Source organism: Macaca nemestrina, chromosome 18 (assembly GCF_043159975.1).
Source record: "Macaca nemestrina isolate mMacNem1 chromosome 18, mMacNem.hap1, whole genome shotgun sequence".
Lineage (NCBI taxonomy): Eukaryota > Metazoa > Chordata > Mammalia > Primates > Cercopithecidae > Macaca > Macaca nemestrina.
Genome location: NC_092142.1, coordinates 34,678,062 through 34,702,070, shown reverse-complemented (window position 1 = coordinate 34,702,070; position 24,009 = coordinate 34,678,062).

Here is a 24,009-nt window from a genome sequence, read left to right as displayed (position 1 = left end):
TAACAGAACACTAAACAGTTTCTAAGAAAGCTACTTTCTAGATTTAACCTGAGGATATTTCCTTTTTCACCATAGCCCTCTATGGGCTTCCAAATATCACTTTGCCAATTCCCTAAGATCTGTCTTAGCGAAAGGCTTCTTGAGGGGAAAGCTGTAACTCTGTGAGATGATTTCAGAGAACACAAAGAAGTTTCTCAGATAGCTTCTTTCTCTTTTTTATCGGAGGATATTTCCTTTGGCCCTATAGTCTTCAAAGGGATCCGAAATATCTGTTCTCAGATTCCACAGAAATAAGGCTAGCAAAGAGATCCACGAAATACAGATGTAACTCTGTGAGATGAATTAACAGAACACGAAGCAGTTTCTCAGAAAGATTCTTTCCAGATTTCATCTGAGGATATTTCCTTTTTCACCATAACCCTCTATGGGCTTCCAAATAACACCCTGCCAATTCCACAAGAAATATCTTAGCGAAAGGCTTCTTGTGGGGAAAGCTGTATCTCTGTGAGATGATTTCACAGAACACAAAGAAGTTTCTCAGAAAGCTTCTTCCTCTTTTTTATCGGAGGATATTTCCTTTGTCCCTATAGTCTTCAAAGGCATCCGAAATATCTGTTCTCAGATTCCACTGAAATAAGGCAAGCAAAGAGATCCACGAAATACAGATTTAACTCTGTGATATGAATTAACAGAACACTAAGCAGTTTCTCAGAAAGCTTCTTTCCAGATTTCATCTGAGGATATTTCCTTTTTCACCATAGCCCTCTATGGGCTTCCAATATCACTTTTCCAATCCCACAAGAAATGTCTTAGTGAAAGGCTTCTTGAGGGGAAAGGCGTAACTCTGTGAGATGATTTTACAGAACACAAAGAAGTTTCTCAGAAAGCTTCTTTCTCTTTGTTATCGGAGGATATTTCCTTTGCCCCTATAGTCTTCAGTGGGATCCGAAATATCTGTTCTCAGATTCCACAGAAATAAGGCTAGCAAAGAGATCCACGAAATACAGATGTAACTCTGTGAGATGAATTAACAGAACACTAAGCAGTTTCTCAGAAAGCTTCTTTGCAGATTTCATCTGAGGATATTTCCTTTTTCACCATAGCCCTCTATGGGTTTCCAAATATCCCTTTGCAAATTCCACAAGAACTGTCTTAGCGGAAGGCTTCTTGATGGAAAAGCTGTAAGTCTGTGAGATGATTTCACAGAACACAAAGAAGTTTCTCAGAGAGCTTCTTTCTCTTTGTTATCGGAAGATAATTCCTTTGGCCCTAGAGTCTTCAAAGGGATCCGAAATATCTGTTCTCAGATTCCACAGAAATAAGGCTAGCAAAGAGACCCACGAAATACAGATGTAACTCTGTGAGATGAATTAACAGAACACTAAACAGTTTCTAAGAAAGCTACTTTCCAGATTTCATCTGAGGATATTTCCTTTTTCACCATAGCCCTCTATGGGCTTCCAAATATCACTTTGCCAATTCCCGAAGATCTGTCTTAGCGAAAGGCTTCTTGAGGGGAAAGCAGTAACTCTGTGAGATGATTTCACAGAACACAAAGAAGTTTCTCAGATAGCTTCTTTCTCTTTGTTTTCAGAGGACATTTCCTTTGGCCCTATAGTCTTCAAAGGGATCCGAAATATCTGTTCTCAGATTCCACAGAAATAAGGCTAGCAAAGAGATCCACGAAATACAGATGTAGCTCTGTGAGGTGAATTAACAGAACACTAAGCAGTTTCTCAGAAAGCTTCTTTCCAGATTTCATCTGAGGATACTTCCTTTTTCACCATAGCCCTCTATGGGCTTCCAAATATCACTTTGCCAATTCCACAAGAACTGTCTTAGCGAAAGGCTTCTTGAGGGGAAAGCTGTAACTCTGTGCGATGATTTTACAGAACACAAAGAAGTTACTCAGAAAGCTTCTTTCTCTTTGTTATCGGAGGATATTTCCTTTGGCCCTATAGTCTTCAAAGGGATCCGAAATATCTGTTCTCAGATTCCACAGAAATAAGGTTAGCAGAGAGGTCCACGAAATACAGATATAACTCTGTGAGTGGAAGTCAAACATCACAGAGCAGTTTCTCAGAAAGCTTTTTTCCAGATTTCCTCTGAGGATATTTCCTTTTTCACCATAGCCCTCTATGGGCTTTGAAATATCACTTTGCCAATTCCACAAGAACTGTCTTAGCGAAAGACTTCTTGAGGAGAAAGCTGTAACTCTGTGAGATGATTTCACAGAACACAAAGAAGTTTCTCAGAAAGCTTCTTTCTCTTTGTTATCGGAGGATATTTCCTTTGGCTCTGTAGTCTTCAAATGGATCCGAAATATCTGTTCTCAGATTCCACAGAAATAAGGCCAGCAAAGAGATCCACGAAATACAGATGTAACTCTGAAAGATGAATTAACAGAACACTAAACAGTTTCTAAGAAAGCTACTTTCCAGATTTCATCTGAGGATATTTCCTTTTTCACCATAGCCCTCTATGGGCTTCCAAATATCACTTTGCCAATTCCCCAAGATCTGTCTTAGCGAAAGGCTTCTTGAGGGGAAAGCTGCAACTCTGTGAGATGATTTCACAAAACACAAAGGAGTTTCTCAGATAGCTTCTTTCTCTTTGTTATCGGAGGATATTTCCTTTGGCCCTCTAGTCTTCAAAGGGATCCGAAATATCTGTTCTCAGATTACACAGAAATAAGGCTAGCAAAGAGATCCACGAAATACAGACGTAACTTTGTCAGATGAATTAACAGAACACTAAGCAGTTTCTCAGAAAGCTCCTTTCCAGATTTCATCTGAGGATCTTTCCTTTTTCAGCATAGCCCTCTATGGGCTTACAAATATCACTTTGCCAAATCCACAAGAACTGTTTTAGCGAAATCTTCTTCAGGGGACAGCTGTAACTCTGTGAGATGATTTCACAGAACACAAAGAAGTTTTTCAGAAAGCTTCATTCTCTTTGTTATCGGAGGATATTTCCTTTGGCCCTATAGTCTTCAAAGGGATCCGAAATATCTGTTCTCAGATTCCACAGAAATAAGTCTAGCAAAGAGATCCACGAAATACAGATGTAGCTCTGTGAGATGAATTAACAGAACACTAAGCAGTTTCTCAGAAATATTCTTTCCAGATTTCATCTGAGGATATTTCCTTTTTCACCACAGCCCTCTAAGGGCTTCCAAATATCACTTTGCCAATTCCACAAGAAATATCTTAGCGAAAGGCTTCTTGAGGGGAAAGCTGTAACTCTGTGCGATGATTTCACAGAACACAAAGAAGTTTCTCAGAAAGCTTCTTTCTCCTTGTTAGTGGAGGATATTTCCTTTGGCCCTATAGTCTTCAAAGGGATCCGAAATATCTGTTCTCAGATTCCACAGAAATAAGGCTAGCAAAGAGATCCACGAAATACCGATATAACTCTGTGAGATGAATTAACAGAACACTAAGCAGTTTCTCATAAAGCTTCTTTCCAGATTTCTTCTGAGGATATTTCCTTTTTCACCATAGCCCTCTATGGGCTTCCAAATATCACTTTGCCAATTCCACAAGAACTGTCTTAGCGAAAGGTTTCTTGAGGGGAAAGCTGTAACTCTGTGAGATGATTTCACAGAACACAAAGAAGTTTCTCAGAAAGCTTCTTTCTCTTTGTTATCAGAGGATATTTCCTTTGGCTCTGTAGTCTTCAAAGGGATCCGAAATATCTTTTCTCAGATTCCACAGAAATAAGGCTAGCAAAGACATCCACGAAATACAGATGTAACTCTGTGAGATGAATTAACAGTACACTAAACAGTTTCTCAGAAAGCTACTTTCCAGATTTCATCTGAGGATATTTCCTTCTTCACCGTAGCCCTCTATGGGCCTCCAAATATCACTTTGCCAATTCCACAAGAACTGTCTTAGCGAAAGGCTTCTTGAGGGGAAAGCTGTAACTCTGTGCGATGATTTTACAGAACACAAAGAAGTTACTCAGAAAGCTTCTTTCTCTTTGTTATAGGAGGATATTTCCTTTGGCCCTATAGTCTTCAAGGGGATCCGAAATATCTGTTCTCAGATTCCACAGAAATAAGGCTAGCAAAGAGATCCACGAAATACAGATTTAACTCTGTGAGATGAATTAACAGAACTCTACGCAGTTTCTCAGAAAGCTTCTTTCCAGATTTCATCTGAGGATATTTCCTTTTTCACCCTAGCCATCTACGGGCTTCCAAATATCACTTTGCCAATTCGACAAGAACTGTCTTAGCGAAAGGCTTCTTGAGGGGAAAGCTGTAACTCTGTGCGATGATTTCACAGAACACAAAGAAGTTTCTCAGAAAGCTTCTTTCTCTTTGTTATGAGAGGATATTTCCTTTGACCCTATAGTCTTCAGTGGGATCCGAAATATCTGTTCTCAGATTCCACAGAAATAAGGCTAGCAAAGAGATCCACGAAATACAGATGTAACACTGTGAGATGAATAACAGAACACTAAGCAGTTTCTCAGAAAACTTCTTTGCAGATTTCATCTGAGGATATTTCCTTTTTCACCATAGCCCTATATGGGTTTCCAAATATCACTTTGCAAATTCCACAAGAACTGTCTTAGCGGAAGACTTCTTGAGGGAAAAGTTGTAAGTCTGTGAGATGATTTCACAGAACACAAAGAAGTTTCTCAGAGAGCTTCTTTCTCTTTGTTATCGGAGGATATTTCCTTTGGCCCTAGAGTCTTCAAAGGGATCCGAAATATCTGTTCTCACATTCCACAGAAATAAGGCTAGCAAAGAGATCCACGAAATACAGATGTAACTCTGTGAGATGAATTAACAGAACACTAAACAGTTTCTAAGAAAGCTACTTTCTAGATTTAACCTGAGGATATTTCCTTTTTCACCATAGCCCTCTATGGGCTTCCAAATATCACTTTGCCAATTCCCTAAGATCTGTCTTAGCGAAAGGCTTCTTGAGGGGAAAGCTGTAACTCTGTGAGATGATTTCAGAGAACACAAAGAAGTTTCTCAGATAGCTTCTTTCTCTTTTTTATCGGAGGATATTTCCTTTGGCCCTATAGTCTTCAAAGGGATCCGAAATATCTGTTCTCAGATTCCACAGAAATAAGGCTAGCAAAGAGATCCACGAAATACAGATGTAACTCTGTGAGATGAATTAACAGAACACGAAGCAGTTTCTCAGAAAGATTCTTTCCAGATTTCATCTGAGGATATTTCCTTTTTCACCATAACCCTCTATGGGCTTCCAAATAACACCCTGCCAATTCCACAAGAAATATCTTAGCGAAAGGCTTCTTGTGGGGAAAGCTGTATCTCTGTGAGATGATTTCACAGAACACAAAGAAGTTTCTCAGAAAGCTTCTTCCTCTTTTTTATCGGAGGATATTTCCTTTGTCCCTATAGTCTTCAAAGGCATCCGAAATATCTGTTCTCAGATTCCACTGAAATAAGGCAAGCAAAGAGATCCACGAAATACAGATTTAACTCTGTGATATGAATTAACAGAACACTAAGCAGTTTCTCAGAAAGCTTCTTTCCAGATTTCATCTGAGGATATTTCCTTTTTCACCATAGCCCTCTATGGGCTTCCAATATGACTTTTCCAATCCCACAAGAAATGTCTTAGTGAAAGGCTTCTTGAGGGGAAAGGCGTAACTCTGTGAGATGATTTTACAGAACACAAAGAAGTTTCTCAGAAAGCTTCTTTCTCTTTGTTATCGGAGGATATTTCCTTTGCCCCTATAGTCTTCAGTGGGATCCGAAATATATGTTCTCAGATTCCACAGAAATAAGGCTAGCAAAGAGATCCACGAAATACAGATGTAACTCTGTGAGATGAATTAACAGAACACTAAGCAGTTTCTCAGAAAGCTTCTTTGCAGATTTCATCTGAGGATATTTCCTTTTTCACCATAGCCCTCTATGGGTTTCCAAATATCCCATTGCAAATTCCACAAGAACTGTCTTAGCGGAAGGCTTCTTGATGGAAAAGCTGTAAGTCTGTGAGATGATTTCACAGAACACAAAGAAGTTTCTCAGAGAGCTTCTTTCTCTTTGTTATCGGAAGATAATTCCTTTGGCCCTAGAGTCTTCAAAGGGATCCGAAATATCTGTTCTCAGATTCCACAGAAATAAGGCTAGCAAAGAGATCCACGAAATACAGATGTAACTCTGTGAGATGAATTAACAGAACACTAAACAGTTTCTAAGAAAGCTACTTTCCAGATTTCATCTGAGGATATTTCCTTTTTCACCATAGCCCTCTATGGGCTTCCAAATATCACTTTGCCAATTCCCGAAGATCTGTCTTAGCGAAAGGCTTCTTGAGGGGAAAGCGGTAACTCTGTGAGATGATTTCACAGAACACAAAGAAGTTTCTCAGATAGCTTCTTTCTCTTTGTTTTCAGAGGACATTTCCTTTGGCCCTATAGTCTTCAAAGGGATCCGAAATATCTGTTCTCAGATTCCACAGAAATAAGGTTAGCAGAGAGGTCCACGAAATACAGATATAACTCTGTGAGTGGAAGTCAAACATCACAGAGCAGTTTCTCAGAAAGCTTTTTTCCAGATTTCCTCTGAGGATATTTCCTTTTTCACCATAGCCCTCTATGGGCTTCGAAATATCACTTTGCCAATTCCACAAGAACTGTCTTAGCGAAAGACTTCTTGAGGAGAAAGCTGTAACTCTGTGAGATGATTTCACAGAACACAAAGAAGTTTCTCAGAAAGCTTCTTTCTCTTTGTTATCGGAGGATATTTCCTTTGGCTCTGTAGTCTTCAAATGGATCCGAAATATCTGTTCTCAGATTCCACAGAAATAAGGCCAGCAAAGAGATCCACGAAATACAGATGTAACTCTGAAAGATGAATTAACAGAACACTAAACAGTTTCTAAGAAAGCTACTTTCCAGATTTCATCTGAGGATATTTCCTTTTTCACCATAGCCCTCTATGGGCTTCCAAATATCACTTTGCCAATTCCCCAAGATCTGTCTTAGCGAAAGGCTTCTTGAGGGGAAAGCTGCAACTCTGTGAGATGATTTCACAAAACACAAAGGAGTTTCTCAGATAGCTTCTTTCTCTTTGTTATCGGAGGATATTTCCTTTGGCCCTCTAGTCTTCAAAGGGATCCGAAATATCTGTTCTCAGATTACACAGAAATAAGGCTAGCAAAGAGATCCACGAAATACAGACGTAACTTTGTCAGATGAATTAACAGAACACTAAGCAGTTTCTCAGAAAGCTCCTTTCCAGATTTCATCTGAGGATCTTTCCTTTTTCAGCATAGCCCTCTATGGGCTTACAAATATCACTTTGCCAAATCCACAAGAACTGTTTTAGCGAAATCTTCTTCAGGGGACAGCTGTAACTCTGTGAGATGATTTCACAGAACACAAAGAAGTTTTTCAGAAAGCTTCATTCTCTTTGTTATCGGAGGATATTTCCTTTGGCCCTATAGTCTTCAAAGGGATCCGAAATATCTGTTCTCAGATTCCACAGAAATAAGTCTAGCAAAGAGATCCACGAAATACAGATGTAGCTCTGTGAGATGAATTAACAGAACACTAAGCAGTTTCTCAGAAATATTCTTTCCAGATTTCATCTGAGGATATTTCCTTTTTCACCACAGCCCTCTAAGGGCTTCCAAATATCACTTTGCCAATTCCACAAGAAATATCTTAGCGAAAGGCTTCTTGAGGGGAAAGCTGTAACTCTGTGCGATGATTTCACAGAACACAAAGAAGTTTCTCAGAAAGCTTCTTTCTCCTTGTTAGTGGAGGATATTTCCTTTGGCCCTATAGTCTTCAAAGGGATCCGAAATATCTGTTCTCAGATTCCACAGAAATAAGGCTAGCAAAGAGATCCACGAAATACCGATATAACTCTGTGAGATGAATTAACAGAACACTAAGCAGTTTCTCATAAAGCTTCTTTCCAGATTTCTTCTGAGGATATTTCCTTTTTCACCATAGCCCTCTATGGGCTTCCAAATATCACTTTGCCAATTCCACAAGAACTGTCTTAGCGAAAGGTTTCTTGAGGGGAAAGCTGTAACTCTGTGAGATGATTTCACAGAACACAAAGAAGTTTCTCAGAAAGCTTCTTTCTCTTTGTTATCAGAGGATATTTCCTTTGGCTCTGTAGTCTTCAAAGGGATCCGAAATATCTTTTCTCAGATTCCACAGAAATAAGGCTAGCAAAGACATCCACGAAATACAGATGTAACTCTGTGAGATGAATTAACAGTACACTAAACAGTTTCTCAGAAAGCTACTTTCCAGATTTCATCTGAGGATATTTCCTTCTTCACCGTAGCCCTCTATGGGCCTCCAAATATCACTTTGCCAATTCCACAAGAACTGTCTTAGCGAAAGGCTTCTTGAGGGGAAAGCTGTAACTCTGTGCGATGATTTTACAGAACACAAAGAAGTTACTCAGAAAGCTTCTTTCTCTTTGTTATAGGAGGATATTTCCTTTGGCCCTATAGTCTTCAAGGGGATCCGAAATATCTGTTCTCAGATTCCACAGAAATAAGGCTAACAAAGGGATCCACGAAATACAGATGTAACTCTGTGAGATGAATTAACAGAACACTAAGCAGTTTCTCAGAAAGCTTCTTTCCAGATTTCATCTGAGGATATTTCCTTTTTCACCATAACCCTCTATGGGCTTCCAAATAACACCCTGCCAATTCCACAAGAAATATCTTAGCGAAAGGCTTCTTGTGGGGAAAGCTGTATCTCTGTGAGATGATTTCACAGAACACAAAGAAGTTTCTCAGAAAGCTTCTTCCTCTTTTTTATCGGAGGATATTTCCTTTGTCCCTATAGTCTTCAAAGGCATCCGAAATATCTGTTCTCAGATTCCACTGAAATAAGGCAAGCAAAGAGATCCACGAAATACAGATTTAACTCTGTGATATGAATTAACAGAACACTAAGCAGTTTCTCAGAAAGCTTCTTTCCAGATTTCATCTGAGGATATTTCCTTTTTCACCATAGCCATCTATGGGCTTCCAAATATCACTTTGCCAATTCCACAAGAACTGTCATAGCGAAAGGCTTCTTGAGGGGAAAGCTGTAACTCTGTGCGATGATTTCACAGAACACAAAGAATTTTCTCAGAAAGCTTCTTTCCCCTTGTTAGTGGAGGATATTTCTTTGGCCCTATAGTCTTCAAAGGGATCCGAAATATCTTTTCTCAGATTCCACAGAAATAAGGCTAGCAAAGAGATCCACGAAATACAGATGTAACCCTGTGAGATGAATTAACAGTACACTAAACAGTTTCTCAGAAAGCTACTTTCCAGATTTCATCTGAGGATATTTCCTTCTTCACCGTAGCCCTCTATGTGCTTCCAAATATCACTTTGCCAATTCCCCAAGATCTGCCTTAGCGAAAGGCTTCTTGAGGGGAAAGCTGTTACTCTGTGAGATGATTTCACAGAACACAAAGAAGTTTCTCAGAAAGCTTCTTTCTCTTTGTTTTCGGGGGATATTTCCTTTGGCCCTATAGTCTTCAAAGGGATCCGAAATATCTGTTCTCAGATTCCACAGAAATAAGGCTAGCAAAGAGATCCACGAAATACAGATGTAACTCTGTGAGATGAATTAACAGAACACTAAGCAGTTTCTCAGAAAGCTTCTTTCCATATTTCATCTGAGAATATATCCTTTTTCACCATAGCCCACTATGGGCTTCCAAATATCACTTTGCCAATTCCACAAGAACTGTCTTAGCGAAAGTCTTCTTTAGGGGAAAGCTGTAAATCTATGCGATGATTTCACAGAACACAAAGAAGTTTCTCAGAAAGCTTCTTTCCCTTTGTTATCGGAGGATATTTCCTTTGGCCCTATAGTCTACAAAGGGATCCGAAATATCTGTTCTCAGATTCCACAGAAATAAGGCTAGCAAAGAGATCCACGAAAAACAGATGTAGCTCTGTGAGGTGAATTAACAGAACACTAAGCAGTTTCTCAGAAAGCTTCTTTCCAGATTTCATCTGAGGATACTTCCTTTTTCACCATAGCCCTGTATGGGCTTCCAAATATCACTTTGCCAATTCCACAAGAACTGTATTAGCGAAAGGCTTCTTGAGGGGAAAGCTGTAACTCTGTGCGATGATTTTACAGAACACAAAAAAGTTACTCAGAAAGCTTCTTTCTCTTTGTTATCGGAGGATATTTCCTTTGGCCCTATAGTCTTCAAAGGGATCCGAAATATCTGTTCTCAGATTCCACAGAAATAAGGTTAGCAAAGAGGTCCACGAAATACAGATGTAACTCTGTGAGTGGAAGTCACACATCACAGAGCAGTTTCTCAGAAAGCTTTTTTCCAGATTTCCTCTGAGGATATTTCCTTTTTCACCATAGCCCTCTATGGGTTTCCAAATATCACTTTGCCAATTCCACAAGAACTGTCTTAGCGAAAGGCTTCTTGAGGAGAAAGCTGTAACTCTGTGAGATGAATTCACAGAACACAAAGAAGTTTCTCAGAAATCTTCTTTCTCTTTGTTATAGGAGGATATTTCCTTTGGCCCTATAGTCTTCAAAGGGATCCGAAATATCTGTTCTCAGATTCCACAGAAATAAGGCTAGCAAAGAGATCCACGAAATACATATGTAACTCTGTGAGATGAATTAACAGAACAATAAGCAGTTTCTCAGAAAGATTCTTTCCAGATTTCATCTGAGGATATTTCCTTTTTCACCATAACCCTCTATGGGCTTCCAAATATCACTTTGCCAATTCCACAAGAAATATCTTAGCGAAAGGCTTCTTGTGGGGAAAGCTGTAACTCTGTGAGATGATTTCACAGAACACAAAGAAGTTTCTCAGAAAGCTTCTTTCTCTTTTTTAACGGAGGATATTTCCTTTGTCCCTATAGTCTTCAAAGGCATCCGAAATATCTGTTCTCAGATTCCACTGAAATAAGGCAAGCAAAGAGATCCACGAAATACAGATTTAACTCTGTGAGATGAATTAACAGAACACTAAGCAGTTTCTCAGAAAGCTTCTTTCCAGATTTCATCTGAGGATACTTCCTTTTTCACCATAGCCCTCTATGGGCTTCCAAATATCACTTTGCCATTTCCACAAGAACTGTATTAGCGAAAGGCTTCTTGAGGGGAAAGCTGTAACTCTGTGCGATGATTTTACAGAACACAAAAAAGTTACTCAGAAAGCTTCTTTCTCTTTGTTATCGGAGGATATTTCCTTTGGCCCTATAGTCTTCAAAGGGAACCGAAATATCTGTTGTCAGATTCCACAGAAATAAGGTTAGCAAAGAGGTCCACGAAATACAGATGGAACTCTGTGAGTGGAAGTCACACATCACAGAGCAGTTTCTCAGAAAGCTTCTTTCCAGATTTCCTCTGAGGATATTTCCTTTTTCACCATAGCCCTCTATGGGTTTCCAAATATCACTTTGCCAATTCCACAAGAACTATCTTAGCCAAAGGCTTCTGGCGGGGAAAGCTGTAACTCTGTGAGATGATTTCACAGAACACAAAGAAGTTTCTCAGAAAGCTTCTTTCTCTTTGTTATCGGAGGATATTTCCTTTGGCTCTGTAGTCTTCAAAGTGATCCGAAATATCTGTTCTCAGATTCCACAGAAATAAGGCTAGGAAAGACATCCACGAAATACATATGTAACTCTGTGAGATGAATTAACAGAACACTAAACAGTTTCTCAGAAAGCTACTTTCCAGATTTCATCTGAGGATGTTTCCTTTTCACCATAGCCCTCTATGGGCTTCCAAATATCACTTTGCCAATTCCCCAAGATCTGTCTTAGCGAAAGGCTTCTTGAGGGGAAAGCTGTAACTCTGTGAGATGATTTCACAGAACACAAAGAAGTTTCTCAGAAATCTTCTTTCTCTTTGTTAGTGGAGGATATTTCCTTTGGCCCTATAGTCTTCAAAGGGATCCGAAATATCTGTTCTCAGATTCCACAGAAATAAGGCCAGCAAAGAGATCCATGAAATACCGATATAACTCTGTGAGAAGAATTAACAGAATACTAAGCAGTTTCTCATAAAGCTTCTTTCCAGATTTCTTCTGAGGATATTTCGTTTTTCACCATAGCCCTGTATGGGCTTCGAAATATCACTTTGCCAATTCCACAAGAACTGTCTTAGCGAAAGACTTCTTGAGGGGAAAGCTGTAACTCTGTGAGATGATTTCACAGAACACAAAGAAGTTTCTCAGAAAGCTTCTTTCTCTTTGTTATCGGAGGATATTTCCTTTTACTCTGTAGTCTTCAAAGGGATCCGAAATATCTGTTCTCAGATTCCACAGAAATAAGGGTAGCAAAGAGATCCACGAAATACAGATGTAACTCTGTGAGATGAATTAACAGAACACTAAACAGTTTCTAAGAAAGCTACTTTCCAGATTTCATCTGAGGATATTTCCTTTTTCACCATAGCCCTCTATGGGCTTCCAAATATCACTTTGCCAATTCCCGAAGATCTGTCTTAGCGAAAGGCTTCTTGAGGGGAAAGCTGCAACTCTGTGAGATGATTTCACAGAACACAAAGAAGTTTCTCAGAAAGCTTCTTTCCCTTTGTTATCGGAGGATATTTCCTTTGGCCCTAGAGTCTTCAAAGGGATCCGAAATATCTGTTCTCAGATTCCACAGAAATAAGACTAGCAAAGAGATCCACGAAATACAGACGTAACTTTGTCAGATGAATTAACAGAACACTAAGCAGTTTCTCAGAAAGCTCCTTTCCAGATTTCATCTGAGGATCTTTCCTTTTTCACCATAGCCCTCTTAGGGGTTCCAAATATCACTTTGCCAATTCCACAAGAACTGTCTTAGCGAAAGACTTCTAGAGGGGAAAGCTCTAACTCTGTGAGATGATTTCACAGAACACAAAAAAGTTTCTCAGAAAGCTTCTTCCTCTTTGTTATCGGAGGATATTTCCTTTGGCCCTATAGTCTTCAAAGGGATCCGAAATATCTGTTCTTAGATTCCACAGAAATAAGGCTAGCAAAGAGATCCACGAAATACAGATGTAGATATGTGAGATGAATTAACAGAACACTAAGCAGTTTCTCAGAAAGCTTGTTCCAGATTTAATCTGAGGATATTTCCGTTTTCACCATAGCCCTCTATGGGCTTCCAAATATCACTTTGCCAATTCCACAAGAACTGTCTTAGCGAAAGGCTTCTTGAGGGGAAAGCTGTTACTCTGTGAGATGATTTCACAGAACACAAAGAAGTTTCTCAGAAAGCTTCTTTCTCTTTGTTTTCGGGGGATATTTTCTTTGGCCCTATAGTCTTCAAAGGGATCCGAAATATCTGTTCTCAGATTCCACAGAAATAATGCCAGCAAAGAGATCCACGAAATACAGATGTAACTCTGTGAGATGAATTAACAGAACACTAAGCAGTTTCTCAGAAAGATTCTTTCCAGATTTCATCTGAGAATATTTCCTTTTTCACCATATCCCACTATGGGCTTCCAAATATCACTTTGCCAATTCCACAAGAACTGTCTTAGCGAAAGTCTTCTTTAGGGGAAAGCTGTAAATCTGTGCGATGATTTCACAGAACACAAAGAAGTTTCTCAGAAAGCTTCTTTCCCTTTGTTATCGGAGGATATTTCCTTTGGCCCTATAGTCTTCAAAGGGATACGAAATATCTATTCTCAGATTCCACAGAAATAAGGCTAGCAAAGAGATCCACGAAATACATATGTAACCCTGTGAGATGAATTAAGAGAACACTAAACAGTTTCTCAGAAAGCTTCTTTCCAGATTTCATCTGAGGATATTTCCTTTTTCACCATAGCCCTCTTAGGGATTCCAAATATCACTTTGACAATTCCCCAAGATCAGCCCTAGCGAAAGGCTTCTTGAGGGGAAAGCTGTAACTCTGTGAGATGATTTCACAGAACACAAAGAAGTTTCTCAGAAAGCTTCTTTCTCTTTGTTATCGGAGGATATTTCCTTTGGCCCTATAGTCTTCAAAGGGATCCTAAATATCTGTTCTCAGATTCCACAGAAATAAGGCTACCAAAGAGATCCACGAAATATCGATGTAACTCTGAGAGATGAATTAACAGAACACTAAGCTGTTTCTCAGAAAGCTTCTTTCCAAATTTAATCTGAGGATATTTCCTTTTTCACCATAGCCGTCTAAGGGCTTCCAAATATCACCTTGCCAATTCCACAAGAACTGTCTTAGCGAAAGTCTTCTTTAGGGGAGAGCTGTAACTCTGTGCGATGATTTCATAGAACACAAAGAAGTTTCTCAGAAAGCTTCTTTCTCTTTGTTATAGGAGGATATTTCCTTTGGCCCTATAGTCTTCAAGGGGATCCGAAATATCTGTTCTCAGATTCCACAGAAATAATCCTAGCAAAGAGATCCACGAAATACAGATGTAACTCTGTGAGATGAATTAACAGAACACTAAGAAGTTTCTCAGCAACCTTCTTTCCAGATTTCATCTGAGGATATTTCCTTTTTCACCATAGCCCTCTATAGGCTTCCAATATCACTTTTCCAATTCCACAAGAAATGTATTAGTGAAAGGCTTCTTGAGGGGAAAGGCGTAACTCTGTGAGATGATTTTACAGAACACAAACTAGTTTCTCAGAAAGCTTCTTTCTCTTTGTTATCGGAGGATATTTCCTTTGCCCCTATAGTCTTCAGTGGGATCCGAAATATCTGTTCTCAGATTCCACAGAAATAAGGCTAGCAAAGAGATCCACGAAATACAGATGTAACTCTGTGAGATGAATTAACAGAACACTAAGCAGTTTCTCAGAAAGCTTCTTTGCAGATTTCATCTGAGGATATTTCCTTTTACACCATAGCCCTCTATGGGTTTCCAAATATCCCTTTGCAAATTCCACAAGAACTGTCTTAGCGGAAGGCTTCTTGAGGGAAAAGCTGTAAGTCTGTGAGATGATTTCACAGAACACAAAGAAGTTTCTCAGAGAGCTTCTTTGTCTTTGTTATCGGAGGATATTTCCTTTGGCCCTAGAGTCTTCAAAGGGATCCGAAATATCTGTTCTCAGATTCCACAGAAATAAGGCTAGCAAAGAGATCCACGAAATACAGATGTAACTCTGTGAGATGAATTAACAGAACACTAAACAGTTTCTAAGAAAGCTACTTTCCAGATTTCATCTGAGGATATTTCCTTTTTCACCATAGCCCTCTATGGGCTTCCAAATATCACTTTGCCAATTCCCGAAGATCTGTCTTAGCGAAAGGCTTCTTGAGGGGAAAGCTGTAACTCTGTGAGATGATTTCACAGAACACAAAGAAGTTTCTCAGATAGCTTCTTTCTCTTTGTTTTCAGAGGACATTTCCTTTGGCCCTATAGTCTTCAAAGGGATCCGAAATATCTGTTCTCAGATTCCACAGAAATAAGGCTAGCAAAGAGATCCACGAAATACAGATGTAGTTCTGTGAGGTGAATTAACAGAACACTAAGCAGTTTCTCAGAAAGCTTCTTTCCAGATTTCATCTGAGGATACTTCCTTTTTCACCATAGCCCTCTATGGGCTTCCAAATATCACTTTGCCAATTCCACAAGAACTGTCTTAGCGAAAGGCTTCTTGAGGTGAAAGCTGTAACTCTGTGCGATGATTTTACAGAACACAAAGAAATTACTCAGAAAGCTTCTTTCTCTTTGTTGTCGGAGGATATTTCCTTTGGCCCTATAGTCTTCAAAGGGATCCGAAATATCTGTTCTCAGATTCCACAGAAATAAGGTTAGCAGAGAGGTCCACGAAACACAGATGTAACTCTGTGAGTGGAAGTCAAACATCACAGAGCAGTTTCTCAGAAAGCTTTTTTCCAGATTTCCTCTGAGGATATTTCCTTTTTCACCATAGCCCTCTATGGGCTTCGAAATATCACTTTGCCAATTCCACAAGAACTGTCTTAGCGAAAGACTTCTTGAGGAGAAAGCTGTAACTCTGTGAGATGATTTCACAGAACACAAAGAAGTTTCTCAGAAAGCTTCTTTCTCTTTGTTATCGGAGGATATTTCCTTTGGCTCTGTAGTCTTCAAATGGATCCGAAATATCTGTTCTCATATTCCACAGAAATAAGGCCAGCAAAGAGATCCACGAAATACAGATGTAACTCTGAAAGATGAATTAACAGAACACTAAACAGTTTCTAAGAAAGCTACTTTCCAGATTTCATCTGAGGATATTTCCTTTTTCACCATAGCCCTCTATGGGCTTCCAAATATCACTTTGCCAATTCCCCAAGATCTGTCTTAGCGAAAGGCTTCTTGAGGGGAAAGCTGCAACTCTGTGAGATGATTTCACAAAACACAAAGGAGTTTCTCAGATAGCTTCTTTCTCTTTGTTATCGGAGGATATTTCCTTTGGCCCTCTAGTCTTCAAAGGGATCCGAAATATCTGTTCTCAGATTCCACAGAAATAAGGCTAGCAAAGAGATCCACGAAATACAGACGTAACTTTGTCAGATGAATTAACAGAACACTAAGCAGTTTCTCAGAAAGCTCCTTTCCAGATTTCATCTGAGGATCTTTCCTTTTTCAGCATAGCCCACTATGGGCTTACAAATATCACTTTGCGAAATCCACAAGAACTGTTTTAGCGAAATCTTCTTCAGGGGACAGCTGTAACTCTGTGAGATGATTTCACAGAACACAAAGAATTTTTTCAGAAAGCTTCTTTCTCTTTGTTATCGGAGGATATTTCCTTTGGCCCTATAGTCTTCAAAGGGATCCGAAATATCTGTTCTCAGATTCCACAGAAATAAGTCTAGCAAAGAGATCCACGAAATACAGATGTAGCTCTGTGAGATGAATTAACAGAACACTAAGCAGTTTCTCAGAAATATTCTTTCCAGATTTCATCTGAGGATATTTCCTTTTTCACCACAGCCCTCTATGAGCTTCCAAATATCACTTTGCCAATTCCACAAGAAATATCTTAGCGAAAGGCTTCTTGAGGGGAAAGCTGTAACTCTGTTCGATGATTTCACAGAACACAAAGAAGTTTCTCAGAAAGCTTCTTTCTCCTTGTTAGTGGAGGATATTTCCTTTGGCCCTATAGTCTTCAAAGGGATACGAAATATCTATTCTCAGATTCCACAGAAATAAGGCTAGCAAAGAGATCCACGAAATACATATGTAACCCTGTGAGATGAATTAAGAGAACACTAAACAGTTTCTCAGAAAGCTTCTTTCCAGATTTCATCTGAGGATATTTCCTTTTTCACCATAGCCCTCTTAGGGATTCCAAATATCACTTTGACAATTCCCCAAGATCAGCCCTAGCGAAAGGCTTCTTGAGGGGAAAGCTGTAACTCTGTGAGATGATTTCACAGAACACAAAGAAGTTTCTCAGAAAGCTTCTTTCTCTTTGTTATCGGAGGATATTTCCTTTGGCCCTATAGTCTTCAAAGGGATCCTAAATATCTGTTCTCAGATTCCACAGAAATAAGGCTACCAAAGAGATCCACGAAATACAGATGTAGCTCTGTGAGATGAATTAACAGAACACTAAGCAGTTTCTCAGAAAGATTCTTTCCAGATTTCATCTGAGGATATTTCCTTTTTCACCATAGCCCTCTATGGGCTTCCAAATATCACTTTGCCAATTCCACAAGAACTGTCTTAGCGAAAGGCTTCTTGAGTGGAAAGCTCTAACTCTGTGAGATGATTTCACAGAACACAAAGAAGTTTCTCAGAATGCTTCTTTCTCTTTTTTATCGGGGGATATTTCCTTTGGCCCTATAGTCTTCAAAGGGATCCGAAATATCTGTTCTCAGATTCCACTGAAATAAGGCTAGCAAAGAGATCCACGAAATACAGATTTAACTCTGTGAGACGAATTAACAGAACATTAATCAGTTTTTCAGAAAGATTCTTTCCAGATTTCATCTGAGGATATTTCCTTTTTCACCATAGCCCTCTATGGGCTTCCAAATATCACTTTGCCAATTCCACAAGAACTGTCTTAGCGAAAGGCTTCTTGAGGAGAAAGCTGTAACTCTGTGAGATGATTTCACAGAACACAAGGAAGTTTCTCAGAAAGCTTCTTGCTCTTTGTTATCGGAGGGTATTTCCTTTGGCCCTATTGTCTTCAAAGGGATACGAAATATCTGTTCTCAGATTCCACAGAAATTAGGCTAGCAAAGAGATCCACGAAATATCGATGTAACTCTGAGAGATGAATTAACAGAACACTAAGCTGTTTCTCAGAAAGCTTCTTTCCAAATTTAATCTGAGGATATTTCCTTTTTCACCATAGCCGTCTAAGGGCTTCCAAATATCACCTTGCCAATTCCACAAGAACTGTCTTAGCGAAAGTCTTCTTTAGGGGAGAGCTGTAACTCTGTGCGATGATTTCATAGAACACAAAGAAGTTTCTCAGAAAGCTTCTTTCTCTTTGTTATAGGAGGATATTTCCTTTGGCCCTATAGTCTTCAAGGGGATCCGAAATATCTGTTCTCAGATTCCACAGAAATAAGGCTAGCAAAGAGATCCACGAAATACAGATGTAACTCTGTGAGATGAATTAACAGAACACTAAGAAGTTTCTCAGCAACCTTCTTTCCAGATTTCATCTGAGGATATTTCCTTTTTCACCATAGCCCTCTATAGGCTTCCAATATCACTTTTCCAATTCCACAAGAAATGTCTTAGTGAAAGGCTTCTTGAGGGGAAAGGCGTAACTCTGTGAGATGATTTTACAGAACACAAACTAGTTTCTCAGAAAGCTTCTTTCTCTTTGTTATCGGAGGATATTTCCTTTGCCCCTATAGTCTTCAGTGGGATCCGAAATATCTGTTCTCAGATTCCACAGAAATAAGGCTAGCAAAGAGATCCACGAAATACAGATGTAACTCTGTGAGATGAATTAACAGAACACTAAGCAGTTTCTCAGAAAGCTTCTTTGCAGATTTCATCTGAGGATATTTCCTTTTACACCATAGCCCTCTATGGGTTTCCAAATATCCCTTTGCAAATTCCACAAGAACTGTCTTAGCGGAAGGCTTCTTGAGGGAAAAGCTGTAAGTCTGTGAGATGATTTCACAGAACACAAAGAAGTTTCTCAGAGAGCTTCTTTCTCTTTGTTATCGGAGGATATTTCCTTTGGCCCTAGAGTCTTCAAAGGGATCCGAAATATCTGTTCTCAGATTCCACAGAAATAAGGCTAGCAAAGAGATCCACGAAATACAGATGTAACTCTGTGAGATGAATTAACAGAACACTAAACAGTTTCTAAGAAAGCTACTTTCCAGATTTCATCTGAGGATATTTCGTTTTTCACCATAGCCCTCTATGGGCTTCCAAATATCACTTTGCCAATTCCCGAAGATCTGTCTTAGCGAAAGGCTTCTTGAGGGGAAAGCTGTAACTCTGTGAGATGATTTCACAGAACACAAAGAAGTTTCTCAGATAGCTTCTTTCTCTTTGTTTTCAGAGGACATTTCCTTTGGCCCTATAGTCTTCAAAGGGATCCGAAATATCTGTTCTCAGATTCCACAGAAATAAGGCTAGCAAAGAGATCCACGAAATACAGATGTAGTTCTGTGAGGTGAATTAACAGAACACTAAGCAGTTTCTCAGAAAGCTTCTTTCCAGATTTCATCTGAGGATACTTCCTTTTTCACCATAGCCCTCTATGGGCTTCCAAATATCACTTTGCCAATTCCACAAGAACTGTCTTAGCGAAAGGCTTCTTGAGGGGAAAGCTGTAACTCTGTGCGATGATTTTACAGAACACAAAGAAATTACTCAGAAAGCTTCTTTCTCTTTGTTATCGGAGGATATTTCCTTTGGCCCTATAGTCTTCAAAGGGATCCGAAATATCTGTTCTCAGATTCCACAGAAATAAGGTTAGCAGAGAGGTCCACGAAATACAGATGTAACTCTGTGAGTGGAAGTCAAACATCACAGAGCAGTTTCTCAGAAAGCTTTTTTCCAGATTTCCTCTGAGGATATTTCCTTTTTTACCATAGCCCTCTATGGGCTTCGAAATATCACTTTGCCAATTCCACAAGAACTGTCTTAGCGAAAGACTTCTTGAGGAGAAAGCTGTAACTCTGTGAGATGATTTCACAGAACACAAAGAAGTTTCTCAGAAAGCTTCTTTCTCTTTGTTATCGGAGGATATTTCCTTTGGCTCTGTAGTCTTCAAATGGATCCGAAATATCTGTTCTCATATTCCACAGAAATAAGGCCAGCAAAGAGATCCACGAAATACAGATGTAACTCTGAAAGATGAATTAACAGAACACTAAACAGTTTCTAAGAAAGCTACTTTCCAGATTTCATCTGAGGATATTTCCTTTTTCACCATAGCCCTCTATGGGCTTCCAAATATCACTTTGCCAATTCCCCAAGATCTGTCTTAGCGAAAGGCTTCTTGAGGGGAAAGCTGCAACTCTGTGAGATGATTTCACAAAACACAAAGGAGTTTCTCAGATAGCTTCTTTCTCTTTGTTATCGGAGGATATTTCCTTTGGCCCTCTAGTCTTCAAAGGGATGCGAAATATCTGTTCTCAGATTCCACAGAAATAAGGCTAGCAAAGAGATCCACGAAATACAGACGTAACTTTGTCAGATGAATTAACAGAACACTAAGCAGTTTCTCAGAAAGCTCCTTTCCAGATTTCATCTGAGGATCTTTCCTTTTTCAGCATAGCCCACTATGGGCTTACAAATATCACTTTGCCAAATCCACAAGAACTGTTTTAGCGAAATCTTCTTCAGGGGACAGCTGTAACTCTGTGAGATGATTTCACAGAACACAAAGAATTTTTTCAGAAAGCTTCTTTCTCTTTGTTATCGGAGGATATTTCCTTTGGCCCTATAGTCTTCAAAGGGATCCGAAATATCTGTTCTCAGATTCCCCAGAAATAAGTCTAGCAAAGAGATCCACGAAATACAGATGTAGCTCTGTGAGATGAATTAACAGAACACTAAGCAGTTTCTCAGAAATATTCTTTCCAGATTTCATCTGAGGATATTTCCTTTTTCACCACAGCCCTCTATGAGCTTCCAAATATCACTTTGCCAATTCCACAAGAAATATCTTAGCGAAAGGCTTCTTGAGGGGAAAGCTGTAACTCTGTTCGATGATTTCACAGAACACAAAGAAGTTTCTCAGAAAGCTTCTTTCTCCTTGTTAGTGGAGGATATTTCCTTTGGCCCTATAGTCTTCAAAGGGATCCGAAATATCTGTTCTCAGATTCCACAGAAATAAGGCTAGCAAAGAGATCCACGAAATACAGATTTAACTCTGTGAGATGAATTAACAGAACACTAAGCAGTTTCTCATAAAGCTTCTTTCCAGATTTCTTCTGAGGATATTTCCTTTTTCACCATAGACCTCTATGGGCTTCCAAATATCACTTTGCCAATTCCACAAGAACTGTCTTAGCGAAAGGTTTCTTGAGGGGAAAGCTGTAACTCTGTGAGATGATTTCACAGAACACAAAGAAGTTTCTCAGAAAGCTTCTTTCTCTTTGTTATCAGAGGATATTTCCTTTGGCTCTGTAGTCTTCAAAGGGATCCGAAATATCTTTTCTCAGATTCCACAGAAATAAGGCTAGCAAAGACATCCACGAAATACAGATGTAACTCTGTGAGATGAATTAACAGTACACTAAACAGTTTCTCAGAAAGCTACTTTCCAGATTTCATCTGAGGATATTTCCTTCTTCACCGTAGCCCTCTATGGGCCTCCAAATATCACTTTGCCAATTCCACAAGAACTGTCTTAGCGAAAGTCTTCTTGAGGGAAAAGCTGTAACTCTGTGAGATGATTTCACAGAACACAAAGAAGATTCTCAGAAAGCTTCTTTCTCTTTGTTATCGGAGGATATTTCCTTTGGCCCTATAGTCTTCAAAGGGATCTGAAATATCTGTTCTCAGATTCCACAGAAATAAGTTTAGCAGAGAGGTCCACGAAATACAGATGTAACTCTGTGAGTGGAAGTCAAACATCACAGAGCAGTTTCTCAGAAAGCTTTTTTCCAGATTTCCTCTGAGGATATTTCCTTTTTCACCATAGCCCTCTATGGGCTTCGAAATATCACTTTGCCAATTCCACAAGAACTGTCTTAGCGAAAGGCTTCTTGAGGGGAAAGCTGTAACACTGTGAGATGATTTCACAGAACACAAAGAAGTTTCTCAGAAAGCTTCTTTCTCCTTGTTAGTGGAGGATATTTCCTTTGGCCCTATAGTCTTCAAAGAGATCCGAAATATCTGTTCTCAGATTCCACAGAAATAAGGCCAGCAAAGAGATCCCTGAAATACCGATATAACTCTGTGAGATGAATTAACAGAACACTAAGCAGTTTCTCGTAAAGCTTCTTTCCAGATTTCTTCTGAGGATATTTCCTTTTTCACCATAGCCCTTTATGGGCTTCCATATATCACTTTGCCAATTCCCCAAGATCTGTCTTAGCGAAAGGGTTCTTGAGGGGAAAGCTGTAACTCTGTGAGATGATTTCACAGAACACAAAGAAGTTTCTCAGAGAGCTTCTTTCTCTTTGTTATCGGAGGATATTTCCTTTGGCCCTATAGTCTTCAAAGGGATCCGAAATATCTGTTCTCAGATTCCACAGAAATAAGGCTAGCAAAGTGATCCACGAAATACAGATGTAGCTCTGTGAGATGAATTAACATAACACTAAGCGGTTTCTCAGAAAGATTCTTTCCAGATTTCATCTGAGGATATTTCCTTTTTCACCATAACCCTCTACGGGCTTCCAAATATCACTTTGTCAATTCCACAAGAAATATCTTAGCGAAAGGCTTCTTGTGGGGAAAGCTGTAACTCTGTGAGATGATTTCACAGAACACAAAGAAGTTTCTCAGAAAGCTTCTTTCTCTTTTTTATCGGAGGATATTTCCTTTGGCCCTTTAGTCTTCAAAGGGATCCGAAAGATCTGTTCTCAGATTCCACTGAAATAAGGCTAGCAAAGAGATCCACGAAATACAGATGTAAATCTGTGAGATGAATTAACAGAACACTAAGCAGTTTCTCAGAAAGCTTCTTTCCAGATGTCATCTGAGGATATTTCCTTTTTCACCATAGCCATCTACGTGCTTCCAAATATCCCTTTGCCAATTCCACAAGAACTGTCATAGCGAAAGGCTTCTTGCGGGGAAAGCTGTAACTCTGTGAGATGATTTCACAGAACACAAAGAAGTTTCTCTGAAAGCTTCTTTCTCCTTGTTAGTGGAGGATATTTCCTTTGGCCCTATAGTCTTCAAAGGGATCCCAAATATCTTTTCTCAGATTCCACAGAAATAAGGCTAGCAAAGAGATCCACGAAATACAGATGTAACTCTGTGAGATGAATTAACAGTACACTAAACAGTTTCTCAGAAAGCTACTTTCCAGATTTCATCTGAGGATATTTCCTTCTTCACCGTAGCCCTCTATGGGCCTCCAAATATCACTTTGCCAATTCCACAAGAACTGTCTTAGCGAAAGTCTTCTTGAGGGGAAAGCTGTAACTCTGTGAGATGATTTCACAGAACACAAAGAAGATTCTCAGAAAGCTTCTTTCTCTTTGTTATCGGAGGATATTTCCTTTGGCCCTATAGTCTTCAAAGGGATCCGAAATATCTGTTCTCAGATTCCACAGAAATAAGTTTAGCAGAGAGGTCCACGAAATACAGATGTAACTCTGTGAGTGGAAGTCAAACATCACAGAGCAGTTTCTCAGAAAGCTTTTTTCCAGATTTCCTCTGAGGATATTTCCTTTTTCACCATAGCCCTCTATGGGCTTCGAAATATCACTTTGCCAATTCCACAAGAACTGTCTTAGCGAAAGGCTTCTTGAGGGGAAAGCTGTAACACTGTGAGATGATTTCACAGAACACAAAGAAGTTTCTCAGAAAGCTTCTTTCTCCTTGTTAGTGGAGGATATTTCCTTTGGCCCTATAGTCTTCAAAGAGATCCGAAATATCTGTTCTCAGATTCCACAGAAATAAGGCCAGCAAAGAGATCCCTGAAATACCGATATAACTCTGTGAGATGAATTAACAGAACAC